The sequence below is a fragment of the Staurois parvus genome, unplaced genomic scaffold, assembly GCF_062004578.1.
Source record: "Staurois parvus isolate SC_StPar_1 unplaced genomic scaffold, SC_StPar_1.0 ptg001037l, whole genome shotgun sequence".
NCBI lineage: Eukaryota > Metazoa > Chordata > Amphibia > Anura > Ranidae > Staurois > Staurois parvus.
In genome coordinates, this window is record NW_028318833.1 from 738,896 (window position 1) to 744,724 (window position 5,829).

Genomic DNA, 5,829 nt, shown 5'->3' on the forward strand with positions numbered 1-5,829 from the left:
TGGGTCTCTATACACTCACCCTCCTGACTCTTTCTCCACTTTCTCCTGGGTGAGGCGGCTTCAATCACTCTCCTCTGGGGGGTTTTGGCAATCCCTTTAGGCAGGTTGCAGAGGGGGGTTCTCCCAACTTCTGTTGGATCCAAGCATCCACAGTTCCTTGTGAGGGAGGGGGGTATCTCCTTACCTCTGAGAATGCTGGCCGGCTTCCCCACCTCCCAGTGCTTCCTTACGGTGAGTCACGTGACCGCCCCAGCGTCCTCCTAGCTCCAGGGAGCACCTCGGCACCGAAGAGAGATTGCAAGGAGCAATGTGACTCTCTGGAACCATCTGAGTCAGCTAGAAAAAGCAGGCTATCAAAATACCACAAGATAAAGGTCATCTGCCCAGGCACCATATTTCTTTGAATCCTCAATTTTATTGCACTCCTTTTTAAGCACCTCAATACCGGATACTTTCGCCCCCTTCCTGCCCAGACCAATTTTCAGCTTTCAGCGCTCTCACACTTTGAATGATAGTTACTAGTCATGCAACACTGTACCCATATTAAATTTCTGTTCCTTTTTTTTGCAAAAATAGAGTTTCCTTTTTGTGGTATTTAATTAGCACTGGATTTTTATTATTGCACTATAAATTAAAAAAAGACCAAAATTTTGCGAAAAAATGCATTTTTCTTTATTTCTGTTATAAAAATTTGCAAATAAGTAATTTTTCTTCATAAATTATGGCCACAATGTATACTTCTACATTGCTTTGGTAAAAATAACCCCAATCAGTGTGTATTATTTGGTCTGTGTGGAAGTTATAGAGTCTACAAGCTATGGAACTAATCACTGATAACTGATCACACCTGATGTACTTATTTCTGGAGACACTAACAAGCCAGGACAGTACAAATACCCCCCACATGAAAGCAGACATTCCAAGGTATTTAGAAAGACATATGGTGAGTTTTTTTAACCTGTATTTTTTTTCCCACAATTCTTTGGAAAAAGAAGGGTTTTTTTCCACACAATTGTTATATTAACAGGTTATTCCTCTCACAAGGCATATGCATACTTACAGCTTCACCCCAAAACACATTCTGCTGCTCCTCCTGAGTACGGGGATACCACATGTGTAAGACTTTTCCATAGCCTGGCCACATACAGAGGCCCAACATCCAAGTCGCACCTACAGGCATTCAGGAGCCAAAAATTACACATCTCATTTCTTGACTACCTATCATATGTTTAAGGTCCTGGAGCACATGACAATGGAATTACCCACAAAATGACCTCATTTTGGAAAGCAAACACCCCAGTGTATATTCTATGAGGCATAATCCTTCAGCATTACCTATAACGCTGCCACTTCCCCCTCTCTCCCCCTCTCTGTTGGGGGTCCCCCAAGGCTCTGTCCTCGGGCCCCTTCTCTTCTCCATCTACACCTCCTCCCTCGGCAAACTAATACACTCCCACGGCTTCAACTACCATCTCTATGCCGACAACACACAAATTTACCTCTCCACCCCCCACCTCACCCCCTCACTCTCCGCCCGCATCACCCACCTCCTAAACGATATATCAGACTGGATGTCGCTCCATTTCCTCAAGTTAAACCTTTCCAAAACCGAGCTCCTAGGAGCGTCACTCCGCTCCTTGAAGACGTCAAGTGACGAAACGCGCTGGGCCTGGCCTAGTGGACGTGACATTGGAACGTTTCTCCCAGCTGTCGGCTGTGTTGATCGCAGTGCAGGAGGTTCGTCCCTTGGTTTTTCCCTTGTGGATGTGTCATTTTAGAGGCTGTCATTGCTGGTGTCGGCTAGACACCTTCTTTGTGAGTGCAATACTTTATAAATAACATTTTACTGGTTTTAAACGTACTGCGCCATCATATCTCTTCTTATTCCTCGAGCTTTGCCCATGTTATTGGAAGATCATTTGCTGCTTAGCTGTTCCATATGTGCTGATTGGATCACTATTGGTTGCTGTTCCTCTACTGGGATATCCTGCAGATCATCGCTCCCAGAGCAAAATGCTATCATGCTGGTTTATAATATAATCAGCATATAGCTCTGGTGAGTGTATTCATTTCATCTGGTGTCGGATTTGCACACGGGTGTTTGTTTTCAAAATTGACATGTTATCCTATGTGTCCATGCACACACAGACTGGAATCAACGTTTTTGGCTGGAAAAAAAAAAACAGGACTAGTGGGTTTCTAGAAGAGTTTTTTAGCTGTAAAAGCACTCTAACGCTGAAAAACACTGAAAAATGCGGCAAACCAGTGTTTTTGGTCTTTTTTGTAGCTAAAACTTTTTTATTTTTTGGTAAAAAAAATGCTAAAAAACACAAACGCGGAAAATTGCCCCAAACGCGGTTAAACACTAATACAAAAATGCTAAAAAACACTGAAAGACTTGAATTTTTAACGTGACTTTACACAGCTAACACTGCCAGCGTTATCAACCACTTCCCACCCAGCCTATAGTAAAATGACAGCCGGGTGAGTCTCTCGTTGATCCGGGAGGGTGTCATATGACGTCCTTCCCAGATCACGCATTGCCCGTGCCCACAGGGCCGCACTGTGGCGGGATCTGTCACCGGCTGTGTACTTCGGACACGGCCGATGACAGATCTGAGTACCGGCCCCCGTTGCCAGTACCATGTGACCTGCTGTGACCAATCATCGCAGGTCACATGACAGTTGTATACAATGGATGGCTTCCTTTCATGCCATCCATTGTATACAAGTATGTCTAGCTGTGAATGGTTACAGCGATCACATGCACAAGCTGGGCCAATCACAGCCCATCTGTGTCACGTGATTAACTGTGGCCAAATCACAGCTAAGCAGAACAAAAAAACCGAGTGAATTGATTTCATTCAGTTTAATGCTTACTTACAGCAATCAAATTGTGTAAAAAAATAAAAAATACTGATCACTTCCCCAAAGTAGTACAGTGTTACTATGGTAACATTATACTACTTTGATCATATGAAAAAAAAAATCTTTACAAAAGAGAAAAAAATTTAATAAAAAATAAAAAAATAAAAAAAAACAAATTGAAAAAAAATTATCATTTTTTTTTTCGTACTGTCACCAGTCAGTGTTCCTAATCACCACCACACCAGTTATATGATGATGCTGTACTGCACTGGTGACAGTTCCAAAAAATTATGACAAAAAAATTACAACTTCAAAAAAGTTGCCATGTCTCTTATGAAATACGTTGGACTGTCTACTTTGCAAAAAGGGGTCCTTTGTGGGATATCTGTACTGTTCTGACATTTGGGGGGATATCTGTACTGTCCTGACATTTGGGGGATATCTGTACTGTTCTGACATTTGGGGGATATCTGTACTGTCCTGACATTTGGGGGATATCTGCACTGTCCTGACATTTGGGGGATATCTGTACTGTCCTGACATTTGGGGGATATCTGTACCGTCCTGACATTTGGGGGGGATATCTGTACCGTCCTGACATTTGGGGGGATATCTGTACCGTCCTGACATTTGGGGGATATCTGTACTGTTCTGACATTTGGGGGGATATCTGTACTGTCTTGACATTTGGGGAATATCTTTACTGTCCTGACATTTGGGGGATATCTGTACTGTTCTGATATTTGGGGGATATCTGTACTGTTCTGACATTTGGGGGATATCTGTACTGCCCTGACATTTGGGGGGATATCTGTACCGTTCTGACATTTGGGGGATATCTGTACCGTTCTGACATTTGGGGGATATCTGTACCGTCCTGACATTTGGGCGATATCTGTACTGTCCTGACATTTGGGGGATATCTGTACTGTCCTGACATTTGGGGATATCGGTACTGTCCTGACATTTGGGGGATATCGGTACTGTTCTGACATTTGGGGGATATCTGTACTGTTCTGACATTTGGGGGATATCTGTCCTGTCCTGACATTTGGGGGATATCTGTACTGTCCTGACATTTGGGGGATATCTGTCCTGTTCTGACATTTGGGGGATATCTGTCCTGTCCTGACATTTGGGGGATATCTGTACTGTTCTGACATTTGGGGGATATCTGTCCTGTCCTGACATTTGGGGGATATCTGTCCTGTCCTGACATTTGGGGGATATATGTACTGTCCTGACATTTGGGGATATCTGTACTGTCCTGACATTTGGGGGATATCTGTACTGTTCTGACATTTGGGGGATATCTGTACTGTTCTGACATTTGGGGGATATCTGTACTGTCTTGACATTTGGGGAGATATCTGTACTGTTCTGATATTTGGGGGATATCTGTACTATTCTGACATTTGGGGGATATCTGTACTGTTCTGACATTCTTGGACCTCAAGAAATTAGATTGGCTGTCAGTACTTCAGGATTGATCAATTTCCAGATATATCTCATAGTTTGTAAACTCTAACTTTCCTACAGACTAAATAATAAATACTGATTTGGGTTATTTTCACCAAAGAAATGTAGCAGAATACATCTTGGAATAAATGTATGAAGAACAATTATTTATTTGCAAACTTTTATAACAGAAACAAAGAAAAACGTGGGTTTTTCTTCAAATTTTTTTTGTTAATTTAGCAAAAAATAAAAACCCCAGTGGTGATTAAATATCACCAGAAGAAAGCTCTAGTTGTGTGAACAAAATGATAAAAATTTAGTTTGGGTACAATTGTCATTCAACATGTGAGAGCGCAGAAACCTGAGAATTGGCCTGGGCAGGAAGGGGGTAACAGTGCCCGGTACTGAAATGGTTAAAACACCGCGTTTGCATGGAGCCTAAGAAGCAAAGTCTGCTCACTCAGGGTGGCCACCTCCCCCTTCCTAAAATGCTACATGGAAGTGGAAAAGAAACCTGTTGGAAGAAAAGTTGGATATTATACATACCTTATCCCCAGCTTCCACCTGTGGCCCCTAAGTGACAGTGACATCATCCTCCTTCCAATAAGTTTTCAGGGAATATTGAGTATTCCAGATCTCACTGAGAAGTCAATTCTTTACTGTTCCACAGCATCTTCTCATTTGCAGTAAGGGTATTCCATGGGATAGCACTTCCTGCACTATGGAAGTCAAAAGAAAGGGAGGCCCGGGGTAAAAGGACAGGAAAAAACATGAACAGAGAGCCGTCATGACAGGGGTGAAAGGGGTGGGGAGATAAGAGTCATATTAGTTGGCAGGAAATATGATGGGGAGTTCTAAGCGGTGTTAAGATAGGAGCGGGTGGAGCCACAGGGGATGGTTTAGATGGGGTGTGGGAGGGGGTCTTCAGTCGGAAGGAAGATTAGCAAAGGAAAACTTCCCTCCCTCCCACCTGTTCTTTTTTTTTTTTTTTTTTTGTGGTTGTAATGGTTGGAGCTGACGGGCAGTCTGAAGTTCGGCTCCCAGTTGTTCTGATGGTGGTATCTGTGGTGGTTGTCTCCAAGTCGGTGGTGTTTTGTGGCTGGATGCCTAAAGTAGGACACAGGTAGTTTTTTTTATTGATGCCTACTGGGACCTTAAAGCTCCAGTTATACTGTGTTTACATTATTTCCAAATGTTATTTATTGATTGTTGTAATAAAAAGGCTGTTTTAGCCATTACCTCCAGCTTTTTGTCCAAGTGGTTACTTCATGTGAAAGGGGAGGAGGTAATGGTCAAAAGGGAATGGGGACAAGCCACCTTTAGTCCCCTGGTCAAGGTAAGTTTATTATTTATTGTTCCTGCTACAGGTACTTTTTTGCAGTTTTTTTTAGGAATAGATAAGCAGTTCTTTTCTGGAGTGCAAGGTCTGCTTTAAGTTAGAAAAATCCACATCCTTACCATGGAGGAAGCATATTGTGGAAAAAACAGATATTGACAGCTTCA